The 25,880-nt window shown below is 37.5% G+C and overlaps 1 long non-coding RNA gene across 1 annotated transcript in view; it reads left to right on the top strand.

Annotated features, from left to right (window-relative positions):
• LOC118152141 (uncharacterized) overlaps positions 1-25,880 on the top strand; it is an 83,598-nt gene that overhangs the window by 36,302 nt on the left and 21,416 nt on the right. Inside the window, exon 4 of the long non-coding RNA XR_004740510.3 lies at positions 9,878-9,993. This is a non-coding gene — a long non-coding RNA (uncharacterized LOC118152141). The remainder of the gene's footprint in view (positions 1-9,877; positions 9,994-25,880) is intronic.

Genomic DNA, 25,880 nt, shown 5'->3' with positions numbered 1-25,880 from the left:
TTGATTGGAAATATTTTATTAAAGTTAACATTCAGATTTAACCATAAATGATACTTTATACAATTTCATTCACAGTTTCTCTGAACTCTCTTAATAATGTATATATTTGTTATAGAACCATGTAGCCTATTGTTTATATTCTTTCTCCCCTACTAGTCGCAGATACTAAATCTCATGGCCTTCATGTCCCATAAAGCTGGGATCAACAAACTATGTCTCATGGGCCATCTAGCCAATCACCTGTTTTTATAAAGTTCATAAGCTGAGTGATTTTTACACTTGTAAATGGTTGAAAAAACATCAAAAGGGGAAGATATTTTGTGACGTGAAAATTAGATGAAACTTAAAATTTGGAATATATAAATAAAATATTTCTGGAACAGTCATGTTCTTTCATGTAAGTATTGTCCATGTCCACTTTCACGGTATATGACAGCAGAGTGGTGATTTCATCCTTATGACAGAGGCTGTATATTCCACAGAGCCTAACATATTTATTGTCCATCCCTTTACAGAAAAGTTTATAGATTTCCACTCTAAAGTTGACATCTGCAACTTTTAGAAATTTCTTTTATAGAAGTATTTGTAACATTCTAAAGAATTAGAATAGCACTTTTCATAAGTGTTCCAGAAAGGCCTTCAAATTGTCAAATAAATGTATATTACATTGTAAGTCATTATTAATTTAAGCCATTTATACAAGTGAATCCATATAGACAATATAGAACTAGGAATTTTCATTGGATTTTGAAGCCAAACTAGCCTCGGATACTCTGCTGTTTCTACTGTTGTCATTCTTCCTGAATCATGCATGGTTGGTAGCTATAGGGCATAGATCATATAAAGATGATCCAGCCTGGGAGATTCTGGAAAAGATTGAGAAGATGCATACATTTGAAGAACACTAAGAACTTCTTGCTTGAAAATGAAACGAAGATTTTTAAAACTAATTGATAAAATTACAACACCAATTTTAAGTGAACTAATAAAAAACTACCCAGGGATTTCATTTAGATAAAATAACTCTTAGGATAGGAAAAATAAACAATCTTGATTTAAAACAAAGAAGACATATATGAAACTTGGAATCCTACCTGTGGATTAAAAAAGGTATATATAGAATAATAACTTGATCATTTATAAAAGATGAATAGAAGATAGCTTTAAAATCACACTAAAGAAGAGGAGTAGGAGATGAATTTTCTCCCTTGACAGCTTCTGACACTAAAGAAGAAATGGCAAAAATTGAAAAAGAAATATATTTCTTATGCTTGTCTCCTTATCCACATTTTGTTGTGATGAAGCCCCACTGAAAATGTAGTGATTAGGGAAGGATGAGATTTTTTGTTTTTTGAGACAGAGTCTCACTCTGTCACCCAGGCTAGAGTGCAGTGGTGCGATCTTGGCTCACTGCAACCTTTGCCTTCCAGGTTCAAGCGATTCTTATACCTTAGCTCCCGAGTAGGTGGGATTACAGGTATCTACCACGATGCCTGGCTAATTTTTGTATTTTCAGTATAGACAGGTTTCACCATGTTGGCCAGGCTGGTCTGGAACTCCTGACCTCAGGTGATCTGCCCGCCTTGGCCTCCCAGAGTACTGGAATGACAGGCATGAGCCACCACACCCGGCCAGATTTTCTTTCCTTTCACTTTTATATGTTGAGCAGGAATTTCTGATATTCATAGTTTCAACAGCACTTTGGATGTTAAACAGTGATTTTGAATACAAAATACCATTTTCTGCACTTAAAATAAATAAATTAAAGAAAGGTTGTAGTTGGAATTTTTCCAGGAAAATAGTTCATACATTTTAATATGTGACATTTAATAGGCAATCTGTAACTCAAACTTAGGCTTGCTCTTACTTGCCAGGACAAAGTTTTATTTAGTATGTTTGCTTTAAGCACCTATTGGCAATGAGTCTGTATCACCCCTTTCCTTAAGTGTGGCCCCAAATCCATAAAAGGCTAGAATAGGGGGGAACTGTCTTTGTCCGGGGGTAATTAATCATTGAGGAGTTAGTAGAGGCTCTTAAAAGATTTATAAGGGTTAAAGATTGCGGATGAGTAATCAAGCAGGACTACTGACAGGAGAAAGCCTATGAAGACAGGAACCATATGAGATGTTTTCAGAAAGCAGTATATAACTTACTATGTATCATTTGGGGTATATATGGGGGAATAAGTCCCCAAATTAAAATGAAACCATTATAGAAAGATGGCATAAAATACCATTCAGATGGTATATTTTCTTATTTAAAATCTAGACAGATTCAACTGTGAGTGAACATAAAACACTGAAATAAAATTTCATAGTAGTTCTGATACGGAAAAAAAAAATGACATTAAGCATCAGTACTTGAAAAAGTAGTGATCTAAAAGCTCGGTGAAGACCTGCCCAGTAAGATTCACTAGGCAGAAGAAAAGTCATACTAGCCAGAGTGTCACAGCATGTGTCTTCACCCTTAGATTATCTCTGCCAAAGCAGAGGGAGAGAAGCAGGGAGTCCAGGACTTCATCTGTGCAATTTAGAAGAAAAAATTCTTTATAGAAATAATATAGCATTTGTTATAGGCCTATATAGGTTTATCACTTGTGCAACTTGGTCCTCGCTTACAGCTCCTATTTACTCTGCCTGGGTAGGGAAAGCCGTAGGTTTCTGGTTACAGAAACAGGGAACTGTTGCATTTCTTCATTTTTAATTTGAGGATTTCTGAGACGGAAACCCAAAAAGCAAAACTCTGGAGCAGAAATGTATGGATATGAATATTATATCATACTCACTATCCATCATTATCAGTTTCATCTCTATTATAAAATAATGTTTTTGTATACAGAACTTTCCAAGGCCCAGGCAGCAATGCCCTTGACAGTTGTATAACTCAATGAATTGTAATTCCTTCTGCTCTGATATGCCGAGACTACAAAGGTTTCCTGATAATAAAGAAAAAAGATGAAAGAATACATTGCTTATGTAGCATAGTTTAGGGAATGAAATGCTTAATCAGTTTTAGAAAATTAAACCTTTATTGCTAACAAAAAGTACCAAGCTGTTTACCTTTTATGAGAAAAGTACAAATTTTCTGAATAGTAGGGTCAAATCCCAAAAATACCCTGTGATTCTGTAATACAAAATCAAAACCATCTATTGTATTCAAACCATGTGCTCAGACTAAAAGGTAATGTTAACTGGATTTACTGAATCCAGCCTAGGAACTTTGATATCCTTCTGTGCCCTGTGAGAACCTAAAAGCCTCTGTACAATATTAAGCTGCCTATGGAGGATCATACTGTCTTTTCTTAATCTGGGTTTCCCCATATCCAGTTTTGTTCCTATGAACTTCTGCTGCACCCCTTCTGGTAAAGGAATAAAGTTAGATATTCTTTTCTTGCCATCATTTTTGCATTGATGTGGCTCTATCTGTGCCTGAGTATTTCAGGAATAAATAGATATTAGGGATAAAGAAAAGAATAAGAATAAAATTTTGAACTTGACCTAGCTATTAGAGAATATTTTTCGTCATTAGCTTGGAAGAACACCTGCTTCAATAGCCTATGATATTCGAACCCTAACTTTGGAGGCCTCAGACATCCTGAAATGTAATTCAGATAATATGAAAAGGATGCATGCTGAAGCCTCTAAAGCTCTGTGCCTGCAGATTTTCATCTCTTCCTGTTACAAAATTAAAATGATAGCCATTCTCTTATCTGTGCACAAGGTATAAATGTTAATTGATGCCTCTTCTTCCTGAATTACATTCTGTCTACTGGGGAAAACCCATGTGTAATTGGTTTAGAAATAGAGTGAGTTAGAATGTAATGTCACAAATAAGCAGTGAAACTTTAATTCATACTTTTATGATAGCCAACTTAGATTACTGTAATTCTCTGTCTACAGGTCTCCTTCAGGTGTCCCACTGGAAAAAGAAAAGATAGCTTGTACAAGTATGCAACCCCTGAGATTTTAAACATGCAGAATCTGGTGAAAATACACCTCTTCTTAGAGATTTTGGTTCTAGCTGCCATTTAGCTACTGGATTGATTGTAAGAGGTCCTAGTGTTGTGTTTTTGAAACACTGCGTGAATCCAAATGAATTTTAGGTTCCCTATTGTCTAAGCCCAATTTTGTTCAACTGTAAAAATGTTGGGTTTTTATTTGTTCAGAACTACTATTATAAATCACAATGCCCTATAGCTTTTTCAAGCAGTTGTGGAATATATTTTTCCCGGACAGATTCAGAATATCAGGACTGTCATTGAATTAAGGTCAAGACTAAAGTGACTTGTTTAATTTGTTTTCTTTCAATAGTACTGATTCTGTGTAGCTTTGCTAGGAGTTTTAAGAAATCCTTTAAAATCTTAGCGTTATAATATCAAGAAGTACTATTTAAAATGGACACAGTTGATAGAATCTTGTTTAAAAGCATACTAATTTATATGCATACTCTGCTATGCATGGTAACATCAGAGCCATAAGTCTCATGGGTTTCTTGTTGGTGAAAGCAAGAAATATTTTGTATTTTGCTTATAATGTTAATTCTATTGTATAGGACATTTAAAAAATATTTTGAGATAATTTTCCACAGGTATTATTTTCATTATAAATTCTCATATTATTATATTTGTGTCAATCTTATTTGAAATTAAATAATTGAAATGCATTTCCACTTTTTTTAATTGCATTTTTGGTTTTGGGGTACATGAGAAGAACATGCAAGATAGTTGCATAGGTACACACATGGCAGTGTGATTTGCTGCCTTGCCTTCCTCCCCTTCACCTATATCTGGGATTTCTCCCCATGCTATCGCTCCCCAACTCCCCACCCCACACTGTTCCTCCCCTATTTCCCCCAACAGACCCCAGTGTGTGATGCTCCCCTCCCTGTGTCCATGTGTTCTCATTGTTCAACACTTGCCTGTGAGTGAAAAATTCTGGAAATTGGAATAATGATAAGGGCCTTTATTTCTGAGTACAGTTGCATAATTTAGTTTCTTTCTCTACTGGCATTTTCCTATTTCTTTCCAACATGTTTCTTGTACTATATAAACACTTACTTGCTATATATATTGAAGTCAGTGAAATTGTTCTCACCTTTACTCATTGGTCATATTTGATAAGTGACAGCAGTTTTATGCATGTTAGGTCAGCAATACCTGTTTTAAGGGAAAGATATATTATTAATTACTAAGTACACTTGTTTTATTTCTTCTGAGCATAGGATAATTCTTAGATGTATAATTGTAGGCAACATGGCATAAGAGATAAAAATGAGATTTGAAAATTTAAAATATCATGGTTAGGGACAAGTCACTTTGCTTTTCAAAAAACTATTTTCTTTATAACTGACATAAGACTGTATTTGCTGTGTATAACATATGGTTTTTTTTGGTTTTGTTTTTAGTTTTTTTGTAGAGATGAGGTCTTGCTGTGTTGCCTTAGCTGGTCTTAAACTCCTTGGCCTCAAACAATCCTCTCACCTTGGCCTCCCAAATTTCTGGGTTTATAGGCATAAGCTGCCATGATAAGCCCAACGTATGGTTTCAAAGTACGTATATATTGCAGATGAGTAGCTAATTAGCCTGTGGATTACCTCACATAGTTTTATTTCTGTGGTGAGAACACTTGACATTCACTCTTTTGGCATTTTCTAAGAATATATTGTTAACTTTAGTCAACATACTCTACAGTAGATCTCTTGAACTTATTTTTCCTATCTTACTGAAATTTTGTGTCTTGACTAACCTCTCCGCATTCCCCTCTACCCCAACAACCTTGGCCCTGGCAACCACCCTTCTAATTTCTACTTCTATGAGATCAAATTTTTTAGCTTACTCATATGAGTAAGATCATCTGGTATTTGTCTTTCTGTGCCTGCCTTACTTCACGTAGTGTCCTCCAAGCTCACCCACATTGTTGTAGATAAATAGTAGACAGTAGTTCATGACCCATGTGAGAATTAAAATAAATATAAAAGCACTTTGTAAACTATAAGATTATTTGAGGCTGGTGGCTCATACCTGTAAGCCCAGCACTTTGGGAAGCTGAGGCAGGTGGATTGCTTGAGCTCAGGAGTTCCAAATCAGCCTGGGCAACATGGAGAAACTGGTCTCTGCAAAAAATACAAAAATTAACTGGGTGTGGTGGTGTCTGCCTATAGTCCCAGCTACTTGGGAGGCTCAGGTGGGAGGATCACTTGAGCCTAGAAGCCAGAGTTTGCAGTGAGCCGAGATCACCCCACTGCACTGCAGTTTGGGTGACAGAGCAAGACTCAGTCTCAAAAAAAAAAGACTATTTAATAATATTAGTTATGTATAACACTGGTCTAGTGAAGCAAAGATTTTATTGATAAGAAACACAGTATTTAGCAACTTACTTTAGTACAGTCATGCACTGTATAAGGACCTTTCACTTAACAAAGGACCACATATATGAGGGCAATCATATAAGATTATAATGGAGCTAAAACATTCCTATCAATTAGTATTTACTATACCATATTATTTTTTTTTTGGAGCACACATGTGCACACAGACACACACACACACACACACACACACACACACCCCTGTGAAACAGCCTCAGGCAGGTTCTTCGGGAGGTATTCCAGAGGAAGGCATTATTATCATAGGCGATGAGAGCTCCATATGGACTATTGCTTCTGAAGACCTTGCAGGAGGACAAAATGTGGAAGTGGAGGACAGTGATATTGATGACCCTGATCCTGTGTAGGATCAGGGTCATGTGTGTGCTTAGGCTAATATGTGTGCTTATCTGTGTTTGTGTCTTTGTTTTTAACGAAAAAGCTCAAAAAGTGAAAAAAATGAAGTATTTTTAAGTAGGAAAAGCTTATAGAATAAGGATATAAAGGAAGAAATTTTGTCGTACAGCTGTACACTGTTTGTGTTTTAATCGTGCTATTATAAAAGTCAAAATGTTTAAAGTATTAAAAAGTTTATAAAGTAAAAGTTCCAGTAAACTAAGGTTAATTTATTATTGAAGAAAGAAAAATATTTTAAAAATATATCTCCTATAGCCTAAGTATACAATGTTCATAAACTCTACAGTAGGTTATAGTAATGCCCTAGGCCTTCACATTCACTCACTACTCACTCACTGACTCACCCAGCTCCACTTCCAGTTCTGCAAGCTTTACTCATGTTAGGCTCCATACAGGTGTACCTGTATTTTTATTGTATTTTATACTGTTATACTCCTTTAATTTTTGCAGTATCTTTTATACTTTTAATACTCCTTTAATTTTTCTTGTATCTTTTTTATGTATAAAAACACAAAAACTTACCACTGTGTTACAGTTACCTATGGTATGTTGTAGTCACGTGCTATACAACTTTGTAGCTTAGGAGCAATAGATTGTCCCTATAGTCTAGGCATGTAGTACGTGTGTCAGTACATTCTAGGTTGTTTGTGTAATGACAATACTGCCTCATGATAAATTTCTCAGAATATATCCTCATTAAGTGACACATGAATATATTTTATTTTGAGGCAGAGTTTGTTCTAACAGCTGTCCTTTTCCCCACTAATTTTTTTGCTACATATTCTCTTTTGCTTTTTTGGTTTATTATTCCACTAATATGTCTGATAGTATGATTTATGCTACTATTAGTATAAAGCAATGCACATGGATGACCTCTTTATGGTATCTTACTAAAAATCCAGATAATAAAATCTTTGAATATGTGCAAAAACATGGTAGTAAATATGGAAAGTGAAAATATACATTATTGAAGTCCTTTTGAGATATTTCATTTTGTAAGTTCACTATAGCAGAAATAACCACCATGTTTCCAAACTGTCACAATATATATTGGTAATTATGCTGGGATTAATACACATCTCATTTCTGTACTTTCTATAGGGTTTCTTTAATGTTATTAATATAATATTAAGCAGGGGATTCTTCTTTTCAGGTGATTTGAGGGCTATTTCTGACCATATCTTTTGAGCATTTCTTAGTAAGGAAAGGTGAAGTTCAAATGACTGGCCAGATGTAGTACCATGTGGTAAGGGTGGGGTGACTCATCTTATTCCCCTCTTGGTTTCTTCCTGTCATTGCTCTGTTTCTTCTGAGAAAAAAAAAAGCAGTTATCGTTGGGAAGAATTGTCCCAGTTTTATGCATGCCCAGTGCAATTCATGCTCTGCTTGGAAGTGATTTTGCATTTTGTCTGTAAAACAAACTCAGGAGGCTTCATCCAGAACCACTTTACACAGCTTCAAAGAAAAATGCTGATGTGACATAGTATGAATGCTAACAGCGATAGTGCGGTCTCACAACACCCAGGCAAGTTTCTGAGGTTCCCATATTACTTCCAGTGACCACAAATTACGTTGCCATCCACTAGCTCTTAAAACTTTTCTTTTTATTGCACAAAATGCCAGTAAAAAAAAAAAAGAAGCTGGAAAATGCATGCATGTAAATACATAGCTGGACTTTCTCCTGTAGGCTAGGTTGCAGTAATTATAGATAAAGCCTTTAGGATATTCCATTTCACAAAGAATGAATTCTTCTTTACGTGACCTTACTCCTTTTCCATCCTCTAAATCAATATTTTCAACAAACATTTCCTGAACGTATGCTAGGTAGTAAGCTGAACACACAGATATGAATAAAATGTGGTCTTACTCGCTTATAGTCTCCCTTGGCTTGATGAACTCATAAGGTAACTGCTTAAAGTTGTAAATAATTTATTTTGGAACAGGTATGATGGCTCACACCTGTAATCCCAGCACTTTGGGAAGCCGAGGCAGGCTGATCACAAGGTCAGGAGTTCAAGACCAGCCTGGCCAACATGGTGAAACCCCATCTCTACTGCAAATACAAAAATTAGCCCTACATGATGGTGGCTGCCTGTAGTCCCAGCTACTTAGGAGGCTGAAACAGGAGAATCACTTGAACCCAGGAGGCAGAGGTTGCTGTGAGCCGAGGTCATGCCACTGCACTCCAGCCTGGGCGACAGAGTGAAACTTTGTCTCAACAACAACAAAAAAGGATTTATTTTGAAGGAAGAGTCTAACTAATAACAATGAAGATAACCAACATTTATTGACTTGTAGAGACAGGATAGCATAGTAATTAAAAGCTTGGACTCTAATTTCACCACTTTCTAGTATTGACCATAGGAAAAGTGTTTTGATCATCTGATGTCTGTTTCTTTATCTACCAAAAATAATTAGTAACAGAATTTACCTCATAGGCTGTTGCAGCACTTAAATGAGTTAATAGTTGTAAGGCACTTAGAACAGTGCCTGGAGTCAAAAAATTGTTTAAAATCCATTAAAATGCCTTGCTTATATCAAGGATAGGTCTAATATTAGGAATGCACACATGGTATTAGTCATCTATTGTTGTGTGACAAATTACCCCAAAACCTAGTAGCGTCAAACAACAAATGTATTGCTAGGCATCTGAATACCTGGTTAGCTATTTGTCTCTGACTCAGGGTCACTTAAACACAAAGCAGTACCTGGCCAGGTATGGTGGCTCATGCCTGTAATCCCAGCACTTTGGGAGGCCGAGGTGGGTGGATCACCTGAGGTTAGGAGTTTGAGACCAGCCTGACCAACACGGCAAAACCCTTTCTCTACTAAACATACAAAAAATTAGTGGGGCATGGTGGTGGGCATCTGTAATCCCAGCTATTGGGAAGGTTGAAGTAGGAGAATCGCTTGAACCAAGGAGGCGGAGGTTGCAGTGAGCCGAGATAGCGCCACTGCACTCCAACCTGGGTGACAAGAGTGAAACAAAAACAAAAACAAAAAACAAGGCAGCAACTAAGCTGTGAGTTGGGGCTATAATCATCTTAGGTCTTGACTGAGGATCAGCTTTTAAGTTCATTCTTGTGATGATTGACAGGTCTCAGGTCTTTGCAAGTTGTTGGATGTAGACATCAGTTCCATGCCACGTGGACCTCTCCATGGGACATTTTATAACATGGCCACTGGCTTCTCTCAGACGGCAGGATGGAGGAGGTAAGAAAGCACCACAAAGGAAGCCACTGTTTTTATGATGAAATGATCTTCTATCGCTTTTACTGTATTTTGTTCATCAGAAGCAGGTCACTGGGTCTGGGCCACCCTCTAGAGGAAGGGGTTACATAAGGGTCTGAATACCAGAAGGTGGATTTTTTGGTGACCATCTTTTGAAATACTAGCTGCAGAGATGATTAGTATTTTTTTTTTTAGCCTATACATGCTATATAGACTGTATTTAACTATAGAGTGTATAGAAACTGTATATATATAGTTCTTCCAGTAAGAGAAAAATGAAGGTCTTTTAAAATCTCCAGAGATTTGACAATCTTTGAATACACTATTTGCTCAGCTTAAAATTTGTCTCAGATGCCAGGTTTTCATTAAAGTTTCTGTTAGTCCATTGTCTTTAAAAGATAGAAAGACTGGCCGGGTGCGGTGGCCCATGCCTGTAATACCAGCACTCTGGGAGGCTGAGGTGGGTGGATCATCTGAGGTCAGGTGTTCAAGACCAGCCTGGCCAATATGGTGAAACCCTGTCTCTACAAAAAATACAAAAAAAAAAAAAAAATAGCTGAGTGTGATGACCGGTGCCTATAATCCCAGCTACTGGGAAAGTTGAGGCAGGAGAATCACTTGAACCTGGGAGGTGGAGGTTGCGGTGACCCAAGATTGCACCATTGCACTCTAGCCTGGGCAACAATAGTGAAACTCCATCTCAAAAAAAAAAAAAGAAAAGAAAAAGATGGAAAGACCATGGGTAACTTGAAAGTCAAGTGGAAGTCCTCCAGTGTTGGAACTAATACTGCTTTTCTCTGAAGCTCTTGTTCCACTCTGATTTGTGGATTTCCTTTTATAATTTAGTCAAGACTATGGCTTCTTGGAAGAAATCTCAGAAGAACTCAAATATAATAGCTTCTTTGTCCATAAGGCCCCAAAAGTGTGATTCACAGAATATTTTGTTCTTCATGGCTAATGAGAAACCACATTGTCTTTAAGTCATTGACTGAAAACTAAATTATAAGGATGAATCACAAAATGATGTAAAGAAAGTGTCTGTATTGGCCGGGCTCAGTGGCTTATGCCTGTAATTCCAGCACTTTGGAAGGCTGAGGGGGTTGGATCACAAGGTCAGGAGATCGAGACCATCCTGGCCAACATGGTGAAATCCCATCTCTACTAAAATACAAAAAATTAGCAGGACATAGTGATGCATACCTATAATCCCACCTACTCAGGAGGCTGAGGCAGGGGAATCGCTTGAACCCGGGAGGCAGAGGTTGCAGTGAGCCGAGATTGTGCCACTGAGCTCCAGCCTGGTGACAGAGAAAGACTCTGTCTCAAAAAGAAAAGAAAAGAAAAGAAAAGTATCTGTGGAATTTAGTTTGAATAATCAACCTGCATAATCCAAGATAAAAAGAGAAAACTAGTGTTCTAAGACAAGACAAGTGATACTATGATTTTATTGAAGCAGTGAGATGTATTCTGTTTATAAATTCGGTTCAATAAATACAAATAACTAATATTTTGTTACTAATTAATTTGTGTAGACTTTGAAAAAGTATCTTTGAACTATGCAATTTATGTGAACTATTTCTGAAGTATATTTGGAAGACAAAAAATTTTTTATAGTTGCTTTTTCAATTAGTATTCCTCTGCTTATATTGTGCCTGACCTCTTTTAAAACTTTAATTTAAATGAAGAGTAAAGAATTCAACATTCTCTTGCAAGGTGCATTCCAGATGAAATGTTCTTCAATGCTGTTTCAAAAACATACAGAGTTGTTCCGAATTTTAATTAGACTGGCAATGAACTCTTGTTCCCTAGAAATGTGAATAGTAAGACACAATTTCCTAGCATCATTGTAACAACAAAAATAACAACAACAAAAGTATGTTTCAGTATGCCTTTTGATGAGCAGAGAAAGTAGAGAAACTTACTTTTAAGAGATATATTGGCTACATTAATTTAAAAATCTATACAGTGAAATTTGTTGGAAAAAATAATTCTATTTTCTGATTAGAAAATCAGAAGCTCAGCTTCTCATCCTAATTCTTCTCTATTATTTCTGAACCCTTCTTTATTAATTATGCTCCCTTTCTACTGCATCTTCCATGTCTTTCTCCCCATTCACCCCTTTTTCTCTGTTCACAGGCCCAGGTCTCTTATTTGTAACAGAAAATAAAACAGATTTTCCTTTAGCCATGCCATTCCCTTGCGGCACTGACCTATCATGTGACTTTCTAGCCAAAAACCTCTTTAAGAGAAACTGTTTCTATCCTCTATGCTTTTCTATCCTTGCATTCTTCAACCCTAAATAATCTACTCTTCTCCTTAACTCCTTAGCAAGTGAACAGCAGCTGTCACATGTGATTGTATAATAACACAAACAGTGATCCCGTTTCAACTTTCATCGACCTTGATAAGTTGTTGATAACTAACACTGATGCGCCTAACTCTTTCTGCAGAAATCAATCACTCTGGCTTTCTTGATATAGAATTTTATAGTTCTATTATCTCTCACTAAAGTAAGAAAGAGAGAGAGAGACAGAGAGTGGAGGGGGGAATGGTGAGAGAGACTTAATATGAAGAATTGGCTTACGCTATTATGGAGGTGGAGAAGTCTGAAGATCTTCAGTTGGCTGGTAAGCTAGAGACCCAAAAGAGCTGATGGTGTAGCACCAGACCAAGTCAAAGGGTCTGAGAACAAGAAGAACCAGTGTTCTAAGCTAGCAGACTTGAGACCCAAAAAGAGCCATTTCAGTCTGAGCCCAAAGGTTGGAAAACCCAACTTCCCAGCTCGAATAGTCTGACAGAAGTAATTCCCTCTTACTCAAGGGAGGGTCAGAATTTGTCCTGTTCAAGTTTTCAGCCGATTGGATGAGGGCCATCCACATTATAGAAAGTAATCTGCTTTACTCAGTCTAACAATTCAAATATTAATCTTATCCAAAAACACCCTTACAGACACACTCAGAATAATGTTTGACCAAGTAACTGGGCACCCCATGGCCCAGTCAAGTTGACGTATAAAACTAACCACACACCACCACCCATTCTAAATTTCCCTTTCCTTCAGATGACACATAGCAAATCAGGGTTTATTCCTCCTAGGTAGCAGGATTGGGAAGTAACCTTGCCCAGAGCATTGCATTTTCCAGAATATTCTTTCTGTTTTCACAATATAGCAATGACTATTTCCCCGTAAGATGTATTAATCACCCATTAAAACAGTAACATCCCTTTTTCCTTTGTCAATTCGGAAACATGTGGACTCCCAAATGACCAGGTGACAATGCCATCTGCTAGTGCAGTGGGATCATTTTTATTTTTTTTTGGCTGAGAACATTACTCCCTTGGGTACTGTTTTAGTTACAGAACAAGGTAACCTGCCACCACAGAGAAACTATGAAATACGGTAGCTTAAACAAGATCTTATTGTCCCCTCCCATGAGTCCAGTATTGGCAGATGGTTTAGGGCATAAAAGTATCTCTGCTTTATAAGATTATCTAGGGGCTTCATTCTTGTTCTGTCTGGTTGCTCTTTAGGGCTCTAGGGTTTTGTAGGCATGGTCAGAACTGGCTCACTTGATTCCATCTGTAGCCTTTGCATGTATTTCTACATACGAATATGGAAAGTTCAGTAGAGTTCAGGCATTTTTCATTATTAAGGATTTGACCTGAAAGTTGCATGCATCCCTCTGCTCACACCTGGTTAGTCAGAACGTAACCACATGACTACCTAATAGATACAATGAAAAATTGTAACATGTAGTCTCTAACTGGGCAGCCATGTGCTAAATATTTAGGGTACTCTGTAATTCAGATGTAGAAAGGGACAATTAATCTTGGGGACATTATTAGTATTGAAACCTCTAAAAAATCGGAGACCAAAGCTCCAGGGATGGAAAACAAAAATATGAGTAAGACAGCAGGTATAATAGCAAGGTGCCACTTTCACTCCTTGCTCCCAGGCTCATGTATTTTTGGTTTTGAGAGACTTAGCATCATGTACTAGATGCTGGTTTGAAGCATATACCACATCCTGAAAGACAGTGTCCCAACCATGGTGGGATTGGTGCTGGCTGGGAGGATTAATCTTTCCTACTGCCCATCAGGGACACCCTGACTGTCATGAAATGCTACATCGGTCTACCTCTGCATGGTTATAACGTATCATGTTTATGAAAACCAAGTCCGAATGTTTTCTTCCTCAGTCTAGTGGTAATAAAGTCATTCTCATGAGACTTTATGAGGGAGAGGAGGCAGGACAGTAAGAGTAGAGATGGTGACCAGGCATGGTGGCTCAAGTTTGTAATCTCAGCACTTTGGGAGGCTGAGGTGGGCAGATCATGAGGTCAAGAGATTGAGACTATCCTGACCAATGTGGTGAAACTCCGTGTCTACTAAAATACAAAAAATTAGCTGGGTGTGGTGGTACATGTCTGTAGTCCCAGCTACTCGGGAGGCTGAGGCAGGGGAATCCCTTTAACCTGGAAGGTGGAGGTTGCAGTGAGCTGAGATAGCGCCACTGTACTCCAGAGTGTACTCCACTGTACTCCACTGTACTTGAGACAGAGACTCTGTCTCAAGAAAAAACAAAACAAAACAAAAAGAGTAGAGATGGTGAGAATTTGAGTTTTCTCCTTATGCAGCTTGATGACTGCATTGACTTCATGATGGAGTATTGCTGACAACATGTGATGATTTTGTGGGTTCAGTAACACCTAATTCATGCTGGACAGGTCAGGTTGCGTGGCCATTTTGTATCTTATGATTGGGTGTTCAGTCTACCAAATCCTAGTAATAAAGTTGCAATTATTACAAAAGAAGATAAAAATTATTTCCAATGAGTGTTTCTCCTCAGGGGGCATTCAATGAGTGTTTGCTATGATTTTCTTCCAGGAGCCTGCCATTGACTCCACCAAGTACCCTGATCAGCTACACTCATTTCTAGTACTAATGGGTCCATGAAGTCATAAGAACTAAGAGGCAGGGATGCTTTTGCTACAACTTTAGCAGCTGTAAAACCTTATTTTTATCTGGATTCCATTCAAAACTGGCAACCTTATAGATGGCCTGCTAGTTTAGAAAAAGATGCCAAAAATTGTGTGTTGCCTACCAAATTGAGAGAGGACCGTGGAGTACATTTTGTCTTTCTTAGTTGTGGGTAATACAAGGCACAGAAAGTTGCCGTTCACGGTGGCAAAGATATTATAATGTTCTTTAGTCCACTGAGCAGTATATTTTAATGGTCCTATCTTGGACCTTTTTGTGTACTGTGTCTTAGCTAGACCATTAGGTTAATTGGTTTTAATTGGTGTTCATAAAATTCTATCTTAATAAAATTATCAGTATAAGAGTACAACTTGACTTACTGTGGAATGTGAAATCGTTTTCATTCCTATAGGCTAAATTATGAAACACAGGTAGAATTCTGACATACTACACAAAAGTGACATACCAGAAGACAGGAAAGTGAAAATATACTACCATCCACGCCCAGTGAAAGCAAACTGTTTCTGGTATTCTCTATATAGGATGACGGAGGGGAAAAACTTCCAGCCGCATACTAAGCTGAAGGGCTTAGTGTTCTCTGTTATGAGACCATATTTGGTTCAGCTGCTTGAATTTGAGTAACTATTGATTAAACTCTTCTTAATCTACTCTTCTTCTATAAGTCTTACTGATTTTCTGTATAGACCCAAAGGCAAATTAAAAGAGGACACATAAAGGATCAGTCACTGCATCTTTCAAGTAATTGATGGTGGCACTAATCTACAGATTCCCATCGGAGATATAGTGCCGCTTTGGGGTTACTCTTCTCAGGGAAGGGGAGTTCCACAGGCTCCGAATTAGCCAGTGGTTCCATCTAGTCCTCACTCTGTGATTCCGAGTCGATGTTGGATTTTGCTAGTTGTTGAGTATACCCATTTAAATTTACACTCGGATACTGAGCAACAGGAGAATGTGTTTACCATGAGACAGACACAGGCCCCCACTCTGAGTGGGGTTCCACAGTAGCATTCTAGATCTCCAGTGATTAGCAGAACCAGGCTGTGAGAGTCTCTCAAAAGTCCATGTATTTCTCTCTCCCAGTACTCAACTAAACTAGTAAATAGTCACACGTTTCTGGCAAAGGCTAGGAGAAAGAATTGCAGAATAGTCTTCAGTAGTTTCACAGGGTTCTTCCTCAAAGATATGATTTTCCATTCTTTCAGGAACTGTGGGTACATTAACTTATTCAGGCCTTATAATTGAGTGAAGAGCGATGACATGGCTCAACATTCAATGTGACACTCTACAAGGGTCAAGTTATTCAACTTATATTTGCTATGCCTAAATATTTTTAGATATGTAATAATTTAGGTCATTAGAGAATTTATTATTAGTTACCACCAACAAATTCTGTGGTGTCAAACTATATCTTTTAATACTTGGGTTCTGCTGCCAATTATGGTAAAAGTCCTATCTTTCCACGGTGGTAGCTAACCAACTTCTGGGTTGAAGGTGAGTTTGGGGATTACACATGAAAATCTAGCTACATGATTTATTCTCCTTATTTATTTGTATTCTTTTTACATTGCAAAAAAGCTAGCATCTCAAGGCTATGATTGAATACCAATTTCAACCCAGCAAATAAGCATATACTCAGATATTTATCCTGTGCCATGACTGAATCTAGGTTTCAGCCCACTAAGCAAATACAGACTCAGAACTTGCAGCAGCAGCTTAGGGTGGCCCAAAGCAAACCCATTCTATGTTATTTCTCTTTCTCTAATCTACAGTCTAATTTGTTAAGTGGGTGAGTTTCTCAGATTGCCTGTTTTGAGTCTTGGCTTTATACTCACTGGTTGTGAGATCTTTGTTAAGTGTCTTAAGCTTTAAATGCCTTAGTTTCCTTATCTGTAAAACAGACTATAGTACCTATGTCACGGATTAGTTGTGAGAACAATGGAAGTGGTTAGAGTAGTATAAAGCACAAAATAACTGTTCGATAAGTGATAGCTGTTATTATTTTTATTGAATGTGGGTCAGTATCTTTAGTGTGCCAATAAAAGCCCTTCATCCTCCTATTACCATCTTACCCTCCACTGTTATTTTACACCAACCATGTTTCATTTTTGCTAAGCTGGACTACATCGTGGTTTTTGACAAGTCTCTCACTTCTGTGTTATGACATCTTTTTCTGACATGTTCTTTCATGGAACACAGCTTATTGGATTTCACACATTTCTCGATGTTCATATCAAGTGCTGCTGCCGTTGTGAATTCTTTCTTACTATTTTCCTGTCTGAATATTACCTCTCTTCTCAAAAATCTCCATTGTAGTTTTTTTGGGGGGGAATATCTTATTAATTAATTAATTGACTGAAGAATTAAACCCATTTTGAATAGGTAACTATCTGTACCATATTTAAGGAGACCCCTTCATTCTATGAAAGGAGCTTGCAAATTTCTAAGAGAAATAGCTATATAAATAGATTATTCAAATACAGTGGTTCGATGTTATTAGAGTAATGGTTAACATTTTCTAAAAGGTCAGAGGATATGGTGCCTAGCTCCAAAATGGGAAGTCAATAAAGGCTTCTTAGAGAAAGTGATGTCAGAACTGAGTTGTGAGAATATTTTGAAGTTAACCAGGTAATGTTCAGCAGGAGAGAATAACACAGGCAGTGTTCAGTGATGGATATCGGTTCAGGATTTCTGAAGTGAACTCATGATGGTGGATGAAGGGAAGGGATACTGAAAGGGTGGGTCCTGGAAAGGTAGAATCCCAGGGAACTATGTATAAGAGAATAAAGAACTTGGACACATTCCCAAGTGCCACTGAAGGCTTTTCAGCAGATTTTTGATATCGATAATTCATGTTGACAGTAGTACAGAGGTGGTGCTTTAGGGCAAAAAGGCCAATTAAAAGTATATTGCCATCATTCAGGTGAGAGATAGAAAGGGTAGGAATAGTAGGGACAGATGGAAAAGAGGGAATAAATTTGAAAATTATTCATGAGAAAAATTGGAATGGCTTTATGATCAATTAATTCTGGGAGATGAGAAAGAGGGCAGCGGTAAATACATCTTTTATGTTTTAATGAGGGTAACAGGAGGTAGGGTATGTTACAGAATATTTCCTAAATTTGAAACTATATATAATGTAGGAAACAAAAGAGCGGGATTGTAATGTTCACATTCCTGATCATGCGCTGGCTTTTGATTTCCCTTATACACAGAGATATAAATATCTTAGGTGAAAATGTGAGTAGGAAGACAAAGGAGAATGTATGTTTATGAAATCATGTCCACCAAAGACTCTGCAGTAGTCTTCCTTTGTCTGTGGGAGATACATTCCAAGACCCCCAGTGATTGCCTGAAACCATGGATAGCACCAAACTCTATTTCATACCAATTTTTTTCCATCTGGTGCAGCTGCTAAGTGACTAATGGGTGGATAATTGGACAAAAGGAAGATTCACATACCAGGAAGAATGCAACAGGATGGCATGAGAGTTCATCCCACTACTCAGGATGGCACCTGGTTTAACATTTATGAATTGTTTATTTCTGAAATTTTCCACTTAATACTTTTAGACCGAGGTTGACCATGGGAAACTGAACAGCAGAAAGTGAAACTGCATATAAGAGAGGACTACAGTATCTGTATCCCAGTGGTTCATATCATCTCACCTGGTATTGATCTAGAAATCTGCTAATGTAGAAAACATTTATAATCTTAATAAAAAGAGAGCAAATGGAAAACAAGGAAGAAGGGAAAGAAGGAGGAAAAACAAATAAAAATAATGAATGTGAATGTTTTAATTCATATTGAAGTTGAGTTTACTTGAACATTTTTTTTAACAATTAGAATCAATGACTGTCATAATGTGAAAACCAGTTAGCTAACTGCATAATGAAAAATTACTTTGAATGAAAAAAATCAACTAATCTCTACCCCCATTCTTTTTTGTAAAGAATTTACGTAAATTATTACATACTGAAGATACATTTCTGTTGGAAAACATTGCTAGTGGGATGAAAGATGTACTGAACCGGGACACGGAAACCTAGTTTCTAGCATTACTCTCTTATAAACTCAACAAAACAAACAACGGGGGCTCTTTAATCTCTTAATAAAAATAAATGTGTGGTCTAAGTTCTGTAAAATCTGTATCTGTTCGACACATTGGTTTTATACTGAAGCCTAGACTTCCTTGATTCTTTTTCAGTTACTGACATTCATAATCTCCTGATATCCATAATCAGATTTATTGTGGCTCTCTGAAAGATTCACCTTCTCATTCAAAAATGCCTGTGAAAAGAGAAGCAGCATATGGGAACTCGTCTCAGACATGGCCTCCAATGAACTACTCATATCAATCAAATATAATATAATAAATAGAATAGAATAGAATAGTACCAAATTAAGGCTCTGGAATGAGTAGTTTTAATTTCCATCTAGGCTAACGTACACACTATTCGAGGGGTAAAGAATGGCCACAATTCCACAAACAGTCCATTAAGGCATAGTATTACTAGGTTAAAGGGTTAATACAATTTTAAGAAATGTACTAGTCAACTTTTAAGGACATAATGAAATGAAATGGAACCAACGTACTAGATGAATGTAATTAGAATGTATTTTACAGGCTAGACATTTTAGAAATACAGGTTAAATAAATCTAAAATATAGCATGAAAGTCTTGGCTTACTTTTTCCTCTACGTTTTAAACTGAAATTTTTCATTATTATGTAGCTGCATCTGCCTTTAGCAGTGGAAAAACCCATATTTCCTCAGCCTCTTTGTTATTATCACCACTGTACGAAGTAGCCAGTGTTCAGTTATTATTACCTGCCACTAACAACTTCACACTGTAGATGGAAGAGATGAATTTCAGTTGATTTTACTCTACATGTGGGTTCTGAGTAATAATGCTAGTCTTAAACGTTTTTGAAAAGAGAAAACCCTTTCTTTCTAGAGTAAATTTAAGCTCAGTAGGATGAAAACAGTAGTTATACTATTATTTGCACAGCAGAAAATACTTAAGAAAATTTTAGAAACGTTGTGGTAGGCATAACTGGCTTCAAAACTCATTAAATTGTATAATGAATACGAAAATGTATGTAAGACTAATCCAAGAAAGAAGCAATGCAGATGATCTATTATTTAGGATTGGTTTTTTTGTACAGCTTCACGTACAATCTCTATAAATGTAAAGGAGGAAATAGGTTGCTCACAAAACTTAAATTCAGTGGGGTACTGATTAGATTTTTTGAACTTATATTTAGTTCCTAAGTAACTTTTTCTTTTGCCAGACCACCATGTCCTTGAAAAGTTAATTTTGTTTTATCTCCAGATACAGGAGGCTTCACATGACAATGCAGTTGAAAGCTTCCCAGGTAAAGATCTTTCAAAGAATAAGCGACTCATGATAGGGAAGGATAAAAGTCAACAGTTTATACCACTCAATTGCTTTTAAGATTTTCATCAAATGCATCCCCTGCAGTTGAAACTTACTAGAGAAGCTTCCCAGCAGAGTTAAAATCATAAAACAATGACAATGTTACCTTTGTTTCTCTGAGCTTTTAGACAGGAAAGACAGCCACTGAACTGTGTATCAACTTACTTTCTTCCTCTTCTGGTGTTGAAAAAAAAATCCCTTACCCTGAGGTACATGGCATTAACCACAATTTAAGAAAAGATACTAAGTTTTTGTAATTGGCTGGAAAATACAACTTTGTTCTAAGTGTTTGTATTTTATGGTTTCTGGTGTGAATATGCGATGTATTTACTCAAGGGCAAAATCTTCCAAACCACAAAAATGGAGCTCATTGCAATTTTAAAAGTAAATATTGTGATTGAAAAAAAAATTTTTTTTTACTAATACCTTTTCATTATGCCTAGAAGTTGACGTTTTAAAATATGTACATATCATGGCAAAGACTATTGCATATTTAAATGTAAGCATTGGCAAAAATGAAGAGAGCTGTATTTTCTTATTTCCGAGATGTTGCCAATCCATGATCTCCTGCTGACCATTGCTCCAGAAACGATCATAAGTCAGTAAAAGAAGTCTTCCATAAATTCCCTCGTGTATATGATAGGTTTCCTCTTGAGAGCAAAGGAATGAAGGGAGCACAGTTTAACACTATCCTCAAAATGCAAAGTACAGTTTTGAGTTGAGAAGCTTTATTAGAAATCCAGACTCTAGCTGCTTCACTAAAAAGACACAGTGAAGCAGGAGTGGCAAGAAACAAACCTCTCCAACACCGATCTGAGGAAGGAAGTGGCTTTTTATTCGGTCAGGAGCTACGGGGACAACAGCCTCATTCACCGAGCTCCCTGTACAGCAGCTTCTCTCCCCTTTTATAGGCTTACAATGCTAAAGGAGAAACTGAGGCAAAACAATGTCATTGTCCATTTGCTGGACGTCTGACCTTACAATCTTTTGGCTTCATTGGTTTGCTAATTCAGATACCGGGTGAGTGGGGACTGCCAGGGGCTTACAGAGACAAGACCTTGGCAGCAAACTGTTGGCAGAGCTGTTTCCAGAAGGGAGCCTGGGCAGACTTGAGGGCACGACCCAGTGCTGGGCTCCAGGTCGGGATAACATTGTAGCTCTTTCAAGGCTAACAGATAGCAGAGATGCTGGGAACTGAAAAGGGAGTCATCTTCCCAGCTCTTTGGTATTGTCTTTATTTTTTTTCTTTTGCCCTCCTTCCCATCTGGAGGGTAGGGGAGGGAGAAGGTGGAGATTCAGAAACAGAAGGAGGTGAGCGGGTCTCCCCTCTCAACAAGATGCTGGATGCTGGACAAGACTTGCTTTATGTTATATTGCAAGCTAATACAAGTTGAAATTAGTTCTCTTCGATATTCACTGAGTAGAAGTTTCACTGTTGAATTACCTTTATGAGATTTACTTTTTTAAAAGTCCTGATGTCAGCACAAAGGAGGCACTGCTATAAGGTTCAGTAGGACAAACTCTACTCATCTGGCTAAATTTCAACTTCGTTAATTACATTGTCTCCTTAAGTTGTTTTGAATAACATATTCTTCTTTATTCATGTAAATGCCGTATTGTACTGAATATTAAACATGTTACATTTCATTTTTTAAAAAGTTTTTGAAATTTAGGAATTGTTACACCAGTTTTCTGTGTAAATGGTTTTGATTAGAATTAAATTTAAAATAAATGATTGTGCTATCTTGTGGCAGTTCCTCTAACATGGGTAAGTGCAACCATGGCAAGCATATTCTACTATGGTTGAAGTAATACGGGTTTAACTCCTTTGATACCTCTGCCAAATGCAATAATTGTGCTCATTCTTCATGATGTTTTTAAGCTGCACCTTCAGTATTACTTCACCCATCGTAGAATATGCTTGCCTTGGTTGTATTTACCCACCTTAGAGGAATTACTACTAGATAGTACAAACTCAGAGCGTGGCGCTTCTGTTTTAAACTCGCTCGGGTATAACAACGAGTTGGATAAAGAACAGTGAATTGTGAAGAAGCAACTAAATTATGCGGGGAGGCTTGAAAGAGAGGAGTTACTTTCACAAGGTCTGTACAGAATTCTTTCAGTCTCATTTTTTCATCCTTGAAAATGGGAATGTTATTCCTTTTGGTATAGGGATAGTGTCTTTCACATAGGAATTTCATCTTCCACTTTTAAGAAGTAGAAAAGTCAGAATGATCTTCTTGCACCTCCTGTTTTTTAAGTGCTTTTAATTCAAAATTGTCAATAATGCCAGAGCATTAAGCCTTCCCACATAATTTAGTTGCTTCTTCACAATTCACTGTTCTTTATCCAACTCGGTGTTTAAGCTGTTATACCCGAACGAGTTTAAAACAGAAGTGTCGCGCTCTGAGTTTGTTGAGAGTCTACCTTTAATGACCAGTGCCCTAGAGTCAGCTAGAGCTCAAACCTCTCGGCCCAGAACAAAGGGCGGTCAACATTTTTATACCAGTTTAGGGTCGGGGGCGGTAAGCAGATTATTATAGAAGCAGAAGGAGCAGGTTAGGAGAAGGTGGGATGCCTAACAAAAGAATTTTTTTGAGACGGAGTTTCGCTCTTGTTACCCAGGCTGGAGTGCAATGGCGCGATCTCGGCTCACTGCAACCTCCGCCTCCTGGGTTCAGGCAATTCTCCTGCCTCAGCCTCCTGAGTAGCTGGGATTACAGGCACGCGCAACCATGCCCAGCTAATTTTTTGTATTTTTTAGTAGAGACAGGGTTTCACCATGTTGACCAGGATGGTCTCGATTTGTTGACCTCGTGATCCACCCGCCTCGGCCTCCCAAAGTGCTGGGATTACAGGCTTGAGCCACCGCGCCCGGCCAAGAATTCTATTTAAAGTTGTTTTTTACTCAGGATGTGGGGTAAGCAGCTACATGGTTGCAAGTATAGGATGTATAGGCCAGTGGGCCCTGTTTCTCAGAAAACTGGTTACAAAGATGCCAGGTGTCTAAGACCACAAGCTTTCAGAACAGAATGCCCTACATAGCTCACTTGGGCAAAATGGAGTTGGCAGGATTGTTTAAAATGTATTTATCACAGCCAAGCTAGGGTATTTCAAAGTAACTGACCACTCTATCTGCTTCATTTGGTTTTCATTCCTTATGAAGGCTCTCGTGCCACATAAGACATATATTGAATAAATTTGTCTGCTTTTTAAAATCTCTCTTACGTCAATTAAATTCTTGGGCCCAGCCAGCACCTTAAGAGGATGAAGATTAAATTTTGCCCCTGATACTGTATTAAAGAACTTACAAATTTTCACCACAATATCTTGTCCTCTGCTGTTCCTGAGGATGGTTGACATTTGAAGAAACTGACACAATTCTTCTAAACAGGGAGAAAATATTCAACAAGGAGTTGGATGGTCAAATCAATTGTTTTCTGTGTCTTCTGGGAAAATGACATATTGCTGTATTTGTTCCTGTGGTGGCCAAGGACATTAGCTTTACTCTCAACAAACTTTATCTCCTAGTGGACGTTGGTCATGTCTCTCTGCTTTTCCTCCTTCATGGATGTCACTGGACTTGTCAATTACAATTATTGCTTTTGGCATTTCTTCACTGATTAGGTTTTATAACCCCCCTTACATAGTTCACCCCAATTCATATGACCTCTCGCTAATCTCTTAGATTTTCTGTCTACTAAGGGTTGACTGGGGACAGAGAAGTGAGCTCTCAGGTCCCCTTTTTCATAACCTTATTAGTTCTCCAGTCACCTGCAAAACGATGAAGAAAATTGATGTTTTTTGAATGTAATGTAAAAGTTCAGGAAAGCATCTCTGGACATTTTGCCCTCTTTTTTTAAAAAAAAATCTGTGACATATAAACAACATAAAAACAGTACACTTGTTTCTAAACTGTAACTTAAAAAAAATCCTCTAGCCCCTTTCCCAGCAAGCCTGCTGCCCCTAGGCCCTGCTATGTGGAAGTTCTATGGCTCTTGCGAAGCTCCCAAGTAGCCTTTGAGGCAGAGGACATAAACAAGGAGAATCAGAGCCAGAAGATGTTACGGTTCCTCTCAGAAGCTACCATGAGATGTTCTCCAAGACCACCAGACAGGAAAGAGACTTTAAGGGAAGATAGGGTTGTGTAATAAGCAGATATAAACAGGGCAAACGCCAGTGGAATTTGAATTATGACTGCTAATAATAGTTATTATGTAGAATTAAAAGAAGTTATTTATTTAATTTAATTTATTTTTCCCCAAGTGACTGGGGTACAGGTGGTATTTGGTTATATGAGTAAGTTATTTAGTGGTGATTTGTGGGATACTGGTGTACCCGTCACCCAAGCAGTATACATTGCACCATATTTATAGTCTTTTATTCCTCACTTCCCCTCATTCTTCCCCCAAGTATCCAAAGTCCATTGTATCATTCTTCTGCCTTTGCCTCCTCATAGCTTAGCTCCCATATCAGTGAGAACATATGATGTTTGATTTTCCATTCCTGAGTTACTTGACTTAGAATGAGTCTCCAATCTCATCCAGCTTGCTGAAAGTATATATATATTTCAAATATACATATACATATATATGTGTGTATGTGTGTGTGTGTATATATATACACACACACACACACACCCCTACACAAACACACACACACATACACACCACAGTTTATCCACTCATTGATTGATGGGCATTTGGGTTGGTTTCATAATTTTGCAATGGTGAATTGTGCTGCTATAAACGTGTGTGCAAGTATCTTTTTTGAATGATGACTTCTTTTCCCCTAGATAGATACCCAGTAGTGGGATTGCTGGATCAAATGGCAGTTCTACTTTTAGTTCTTTAGGGAATCTCCACATGTTTTCCACAGTGACTGCACTAGTTTTCATTCCCAGCAGTAGTGTAGAAGTGTTCCCTGTTCACCACATCCACACCAGCATCTACTGTGTTTTTGATTATGGCCATTCTTGCAGGAGTAATGTGATATTACATTCTGGTTTTGATTTGCATTTCCCTAATCATTAGTGATATTAAGCATTTTTCATAAGTTTATTGGCCATTTACATATCTTCTTTTGAGAACTGGCTATTCATGTACTTAGCCTACTTTTTGATGGGATTTTTTTTTTTACTAAGTTCATTGCAGATACTGTATATTAGTCCTTTGTTGAATGTATAGATTGTGAAGATTTTTTCCTACTCTGTGAGTTGTCTGTTTACTCTGCTGACTGATCCTTTTACCATGCAAAAGCTCTTTAATCAGGTCCCAGCTGTTTATCTTTGTTTTTATTGCATTTGCTTTTGGGTTCTTGGTCCTGAAATCCTTGCCTATGCCAATGTGTAGAAGGGTTTTTCCAATGTTATCTTTCAGAAATTTTGTAGTTTCAGGTCTTAGGTTAAAGTTTTTAATCCATCTTGAGTTG

This window comes from Callithrix jacchus, chromosome 3 (genome assembly GCF_049354715.1).
Source record: "Callithrix jacchus isolate 240 chromosome 3, calJac240_pri, whole genome shotgun sequence".
NCBI classification, from domain to species: Eukaryota; Metazoa; Chordata; class Mammalia; order Primates; family Cebidae; genus Callithrix; species Callithrix jacchus.
The sequence above is the reverse complement of the archived record's forward strand: the minus strand, read 5'-3'. Positions and strand labels throughout refer to the sequence as shown.